At 39.9% G+C, this 8,178-nt stretch overlaps 1 pseudogene; it reads right to left on the bottom strand.

Annotated features, from left to right (window-relative positions):
* Window positions 1–214: 214 nt before the first annotated feature.
* Window positions 215–8,178, bottom strand: part of LOC135464497 (deleted in malignant brain tumors 1 protein-like) — a 61,060-nt pseudogene continuing 53,096 nt past the window's right edge.

Below are 8,178 nucleotides of genomic sequence, written 5' to 3'. Positions count from 1 at the left end.
TGTAACAGCACAAACTCATGTGCATCTGTTTCACACTGTAACACTATAACAATACACTATCTTGCGATGATGAGTGAGCACAATGTACATATATTCGGCATAAATCTGACTGAAAACAGCTTAACTCTGAAATTAATCTGACACGATTAATCATTTATGAATACAAATTAGCCATTAGTTAGTATAATAAATTGGAGAGAGACAAAGGAAACTTCTGCCAGTTATTTATTTCGCCAGGACTTTCGAGAACAGGAGAATATGTCAATTGCCCCTTATTGGTTAAACGTGACAAATCACTCCAACATCTTCCGAATGACCACAGTTATGACTTCCCCAAGGACGATGTTGGCAGGAGTCAATGTCAATTTCATCCCCTTGGCAGATGACGTCATCCAGTAAAATAGGCGTCCCGCTCGTACCTTGACCGAAATGTGCACTACCCATTGCCACAGCTGGACTCCTTCAATACACGAAAGATTAAGAAAGATTTTTTTTATAATTATTTATTTTATAATTTCGGTGTCAGTCAAGAACACATATTCAAGGCCACATACAAACAGACAGGCTAAGGATCAGTTCAATGGTTTCCGCTTGTCGCACCAGAGAACAGCCTGACAGGAATGCCTCGCCCGAGATATCGTGAGAAAAAGGCGTATCCGTTTAATTATGTTACATCAGGTACATGTATCAGACTATCAAATGTCGGCTAAACAATGTGGCGTTGAGCGAGAATATTAACACTTAAGAAACATGGGTATTTGCATACATTTGTCTCACTGCTTCGGGTTGAGAAAGTTATTAAACCTAACCATAATTCTTTCATTCATTATCACATATCCAAGAAGTTAGTCCAAAAAGCGGCAGGAAAACTAGCTAGATTGTAATGATTCTGGTGTAGTGCGGCGGAGAGAAAGTACACATTTCATAATAGCTGCACATTTCATAATCCCTGCAAATTTCATAATCTTTGCACAAGTCTGAAGATTTCCGGATCGGAAGTATAAAACTTGAATGAGCAACCATACAAATTATCTGGTTGCAAAAGAGATAGTCGCTTAGCAATAGCACGTCAAAAATGCACTCTCGATCAAAAACGTCAAGTTTTGGTTCAATCAAGGCAGTGTGTTTTTAATTTACCCTATGAAGATCGACGTTAACCAGGAAAATATTCTTACAGAAACCTTCAGGTATGTATTTTGGCGTGCTGTTTTGTTTTGGTTACCGTTTGTCTTCATATGTGAAACATGAACTTTATCAGTTTTGCTATATTTTGGCAAGTTTAAAATTCTGATTACTAGTACCCTTACTAAGGCATTCTTCATTGTACAGTGAAACGAGGAAGTTGCTATGCTGAACAGTTGGCTCTTTGAAAAAAAAAGGGTTCGAATCTGAGTTGATTCATTTTTTCTTCGAAACTACACTTTTGTGTTAGTTAAAATATAGGCTAACTTATGTTAAATAAGTGTTATCATGAATTATAACCGGAAAGTGTTAAGGTGTGTTAATACGTAACATGTGACAATTATCCCCAAATCATACGTGAATCCTGCTGGAGAGGATCAGGGGCCGTCTATCGTTAACTTGTCATGCTATGTGTTTTCTAATATATTATGCGGCGGAATTATAAGAACGTTACATTGTTATACATTTTTTGGTGTTTAACGGCGCGCTAAAGAATTTTTCAGAAAGATGCACTTGTCTTGGAATGATTTTCCTATTGTCTAGTACAAAAAAAAAATTCAGTATGACTAAAGTGATGGCTAACAGTTTTTCTTATAACCTATACATCGCTAACTCGGTCATAATCTCTCTTCATTGCATGTTTCTCGTTAGCCATATAACAGAAAAAGGGGTGTAAAACAGAACTGAAAAACAAGTCGCCATTCGAAGAGGTCAGCTTGTTCTGTTTTACCACTCCATATAATGTAATCGAAACTGTCAAGCGCTGCTTGTCGGGCAAGACGCTTTCTCTGATTGATGTATTTTTCTCGCGCTTTCGAATTTGCCTGACAAAACTGACAAGGAGTAGCCGTCAATCACTTATGTATACCACCGGTCGGCAACGGCATTGTCTACTTTCGTTTTATATTTTGTCTTTTAGTCTGTCGCCTGAATTCCACTCCCTGTGAAAACATCCATACTCATTGCCTTTAGTCATTCGCAGGTAAAGTGACAGGTTCTACGCATTGAAATGTCGGATGTCCATGTCATTGCAAGGAGAATGCAGTTAGAATACTTGTATAAATTACAAGATTAAAAAACCCATGACCCTGTTTTCTGCACCAAAAACTAATTGCAGCGATTGACGTCATAATTATTCAAAAACAAGGGGCAAGCTGGATAATGAGCGGGCGGCACCACTTATCTCAACTGTGATTGACCTGTTTCTGCCTCTGCCATATATGAAAGTGTTTCCAGGTTTCACTACAATATAACCGGAATAAATAAAAATAATTGATCTCTTGTAGATACATAATGACATAACACTATGTCTTGAGAGTCTGACGTTAGGAAATTCTTTTACGAGAATACAAAATAGTCTATTCGTGGAAAGAGTAGTATATGTTTTGTTACTGCGCAGATGTTCTAACAAATTACTGTCCACGCCCACTGCCCAGCATTTCCATGTACGTGCAATAATATCGATGCCCACTATATCGACGTGTATAACTTGGTGTGGTGTTACATATCGATGACAGAGTTAAAATCTCAGTGGCAAAGATTATTTGATTTACCGGAAAAATTAGAGTATGGGGTAGAATCTGTGTTATTGCAGATTACATCCAAGAGAAATACCTGTAAAAGTCAAGCTATACAAGAAAAGTGTATTGGACTTACCGTTGGAAACCGAGCATACTGCAGACTACCATGGCGGCGTAGTTACTAAAACTATCGTCACATACCGTCCCCCACTGTCCGTAATGTAACACCTCCACACGGCCTTCGTAGTTTGACGAACCGTTCACAAGTCTGACAACGGAGTTTTCTGAAATTAATTTTACAAATTCATTTATTTCATCGGTGTTGAATGCCTAGATCGAAATGTTACCAAAATGATACCTCAAACCTTAAAGACACATGGTATAAAAACTACATTGTTAAATTTCAAGACTTTCAAAATTTCCAAAAATATAAATATTTCAAAAAGTTTTGTTTGACGATAACCTTACCTATCTAATGAAACACCAAACTGCCCTAAGTTATTATTTTTTTCTTTTTTGTTATAAAAATCAATCTTTTACCTTTTGAATTTTCCGGTCTTTTTTGGTTAAAGCTAACTGGAGTTAGGATATTATATGAGGGTCTGCTTGGCATGCAGTTGTTTACAAGTTCGTATCTACCTCAGCGGGCATATAAATGAAGGAATACATTTTTGCCATATTTTGCTTTTTTGCACCCTAACAACACCGGAAACGTCCAAACTCACACACAGTCTCGCTTTACTGCACACGGACTTCTAATTCCATCAGATCTACTCCATACTATACTGTCAAAAACGAAACGGATAGGTAAAAATGTCACAAGAAAGTGTTTAATGTTAAAGATACCGTTTCTTGTGTAGAATGGTCACGGGTAATTATGTTTCTCAATGCTTCTGGAATGGGACAACATGGCCAACTACACTGTAAAAAAAATTATTACACGTTGTGGCGCGTTTCTGTGAAATTTCTAGTTAAGCGACATGAAATATTCAGACTTTGACGAATGCAAATGAAACTTAGTGAAAATACTAGGGTGGTGATGAGTGTTTGAAGCTGCAATTCTGTCGGTGATGTGCCTTTCCCATTTCACTGTACACTAGTTATAACGAGATATGCCGAGACTCAACCTTGAAAATAGAAACATTGCGACTATCCGCCTCCAGTTAGGTGAATTGCAAGCAGAAGTCGCACATGAATGTCAGACAGAGCACTATTTCCCGTCTTTGGAACAGGTTCCAGCGATTCCAGTCTGCAGAAGACCGGCTCCGAAGTGGTAGACCTCGCATAACGACTGTAGCACAAGATCGCTACATCCGGGTACATCACTTGCGTCACCGAACTACTACACCAACGAACACAGCTGGGCACATAGCTGGTTTAAGACGGGTGTCTGCACAAACCATTCGAACCCGACTTCAGGAAGCTGGTTTACGGGCTAGGAGACCATAGGTTGGCCCCGTTCTGCAACGCCAACATCGATTCTTACGCGTTCGTTGGTGCACGAATGTACAGGGCTGGAACTTGAGAAACTGGAGGCGAACATGGTTAAGCGACGAATCACGTTTCCTTTTACTGTAGCACAAGATGGATGACAACGCGTGTACAGGAGCGGCAATTGAAGTTTTGCCAACAACTGCGTCGCCCAAGTTGAGAGGATCGGTGTCGGCAGTGTCATGATGTGGGGAGCCATATACTACACAGGCAGAGGTGAACTGATGCTTGTAAGGGATGAAATTCTGCTCACATGCTTCCCATTTCGGATCGACAGAGAGAACTCTTTCAACAGGGCAATGACAGGCCGCTTACGGCACGTTCAACAGAGGATGAGAACATTAATGTCTTGCCATAGCCAGTCAAGATCGCCAGATCTCAACCATATGGACCAATCTCTGGGACGAACTGGACAGACGTTTACGCCAGCGGAACCCAGCGCACTGTAAGAAGAATGGGTTGGGATTCCACGTGCCCAGATTCAAACACTTTCACTCTAGTCCAAAGAGTTGTTGCACAATGATTGCAGCTCACGGTGGCCACACAAGGTACTGACTTCAGCGTCCTCGTTCGGCTCTTTTCGATAACGAATACGCCTTCGCTGTAGTCGATCCATAACGAGAATATTACCACATAATTGTACCAACTTTAACTGTGCTACTATAAAAATTACTGAATTATCTCGAATGGTATTAAAAAGATAATTCACTGAAGATTTCACCTATGCGTTTCTTTTTTGACAGCGTATATTTTAGAAACTGACTTCGGATTTTGTTAGGGGCCTCCGTGGCTCAGTCGGTTAAAGCGCTAGCGCAGCGTAATGACCCAGGAGTCTCTCACCAATGCGGTCGCTGTGAGTTCAAGTCCAGCTCATGCTGGCGGCCGTACGTGAGAAGGTCTGTCAGCAACCTGCGGATGGTCGTGGGTTTCCCCCGGGCTCTGCCCGGTTTCCACCCACCATAATGCTGGCCGCCGTCGTATAAGTGAAATATTCTTGAGTACGGCGTAAAACACCAATCAAAAAAAAAAAAAAAAAAAAAAATCGGATTTTGTTTTACCGGTTGACGGTCTAAACTGTGATTTGGATACTTTGCTTATTATACTACAGATCATTTTGATAGCCTAATGGTTAGAGCGTCAGTCTCGAAGTCGAGAGGCCCCTGGATCAAACCCAAGGTCGGGTTAAACAAGAGACTTTAAAACTGGTACTTGCTGCTGTATCGCTTGGCGCTCAGTGCTGAGAGGTTAGAGCAAGGATACAGGACTGACTGGCCCGGAAGCACTATTTTTGAGTGGGTGCCATGTCTGGTGTCTTCGCCATGATGCTTCGGCGGCATGGACTCGCAGTACCACAAGAGGATAATATATATGTACACACACCAAATGACTAATCGTCATCATTTGATTGAAAATTGTTAGCTATGGCGTTAAACCCAAGCGTACATACGTGCCTCCAAACAGCTGTATTTGAAATTAGCCAGAGTTAGTGGAATTGCAGAATGTGATATCTTACATCAGATGTCAACTTTTCTGGTAGTAAGATTATAATTTGACACATAAATCCATTTAAAGATGATTTTGACTCAACATTAATCCTGAATATCACCCTGGGGCTGTGATATAAATCTGTAACAGTTTTGTTTAGCTGTCTGCAATCTTTGCAAACATATATTTAAGGTGTTTCGTATATCAAGAAGAACGTGTCACATCTTAAAGAAAATGTGAGCAAAACGGCATACTTCATGCTGTCGATCTCCCCTCCACGTAGTTTAGACCAATCATGGGCAAGCTTAGGCCGTTAAATTTAACCTAGACATTTCGAAGCTGTGTATGCTTGAAGTCGGGTCTTCTTTTGTGTGAAGCATATATGTAAAAGGTTACTATACAAGTATTATACCGTCATATCGCTTAGCTCAGACTTGAATGTCACTTGAAAATGTTTCTTTGTCGGTGATATGACATCTGGGTGTAAAATACTAAATATACAATAACAAAAGTGTCATATATTAATGATGAGAAATACCACATTCATCACTAAAGGAAATCTGGACAATCCACGTTTATATGAATCCTGAAAGCTAGTCTAACAAGCAAGCAAGTTCAAATGCCTTTATTGGCAGGAGCAGAAAGCATGACAGGGTGTATTATTCGGGGAGATAAATGTACCAGCAAATATGCAGGGAACAATCTCGATATTGATTGAGAGGTCATCTCTGTTTAATTTGTGTATTAGTACACGGTCCGCAACTCACACTGCAATGCAATCTTGGTCAAGTGTGTAAAAGTGAGCAAATCCAGTCGACAAATATCTATGCTATAGAAATAAATCATTCTGTTGAATTAACAGATCACTATGCAGAATTGTTTCAAAGCAGTTCAATAATCTGACAAATTAGCTTGTTGGTTAAAAGCAAAGTTTTGTCTACATTACACAGATTATTTTATTAAAAATTTGCACAGTAGTTTGTAAATTTAGCATATTATGTCGTTAACATTTACACATTTCTTTGTTAATAACACAGAAAAGAACATTTTCTTTCTTCATTGTAACAGTCAATTGTAATAAAGAAGCTGTTGACAGTCGGGTTTGCCTTTAGAAGGACGTACGGAATTTTCGAAATTGACTGGGAAAGACTTCTAGTCGAGTAAACATGTCCGCTAGAAATGCGCGATGACACAGTTACAGGAATAATGCCATGGGGTGTACGTAAAATAAGCCTGGAGCACTACTTTGTTGACAGAAGTTTAGAAATGTAAGCTGAGTCAGTTTGTAGCGACATCAATAAAACTACCCGAAAGCAAGAACGCAGGGAATTTTCGAAGTTCCTTATGGCTTAGGGGCAGGTTTGTCATATCTGCGGGCATAAGAACCAAACTAAAACTGACTGTCCTTTAAAGAATAGTCACTTAGCCTGCGAACAATGTATTTCCGGAAGGCTTGACCTGTGATGACACAGAGAAGAGTTTAGATATCAATGACAACCATATGGAGGTTAATCAGGGCAAAGAAATTGATGTTACCACTGAAGAGGTCAAATGTGATAAAGCCTTCAGCGATGATGAAAAAATTAAAAAGGATGTTGATACTGGTAATAATGATAACGATGACAGTAATGATACCCATGTGGACTTCTTATCATAGATATGCAATCAATGTACGACCTGTTGTTTAAAACCGAGAATCAACTGTTGCCGAAGAAAGCCACGGCATGTAGTGTAACTCTTTTCAAGTCATTGCCTCCCCTTAGAACTGTTCTGACCTTCTGGATACTCTTGGATGCAGCAAACAAGGCATATAAAAATGGTACACATCCTAACACGATACAACCGGCATTCGTATGTCTTCTCCACAGGCGGGGTCAAATAAAGAATGTGAAAAACTGGCGCAAAATATCTCGACTTGGCGCCGATTGTAAACTCCTTAGGAGAGCCTTGACCCACAGAGTAGATTCTGGTATACGTAGATTGGTCATTGTGACCAGACCTGTTCTGTGCCTGGACGGTTGATACTGACCAAGACCTCATGATCATTGTTAGTTTTAATATATATCTTAATAATCGACAATTTATATAGCACCATGGTACACAATTTGGTACTGATGTCATTCATTGGCCATTCATAGGGGAATCTGATTTTTGAGTATCAGTATCCCATCGGTAGAGAAAAAGCATATTTTTTCGCGCTTTGCTGACGACAATTTCGGCTTCCATCTTAAGTTCACACAAGCGGGTATCAGTTAGCTAAACAAGCTAACAAGGTAAACAAGTCACAACTAATAGAGCTGTGACGTTAATTGTTGAGAAAGAACTCTCATTGGACACTCCATGATTCTCTGACAACGCCAACTGATGGGCGTTCAGCTTGGACCTCTATGAAATGGGAACACAAGGCTCAAATGGTCAACGCCAATAAGGAGGGCTGGAAAACGAGATCTTTAAGCATTTTTTGGTTTGGAAATTTGGGAACGTCGGTACTCTGTAGTGT

The sequence above is a fragment of the Liolophura sinensis genome, chromosome 4 (genome assembly GCF_032854445.1).
Source record: "Liolophura sinensis isolate JHLJ2023 chromosome 4, CUHK_Ljap_v2, whole genome shotgun sequence".
In the NCBI taxonomy this organism is placed as follows: domain Eukaryota; kingdom Metazoa; phylum Mollusca; class Polyplacophora; order Chitonida; family Chitonidae; genus Liolophura; species Liolophura sinensis.
The sequence above is the reverse complement of the archived record's forward strand: the minus strand, read 5'-3'. Positions and strand labels throughout refer to the sequence as shown.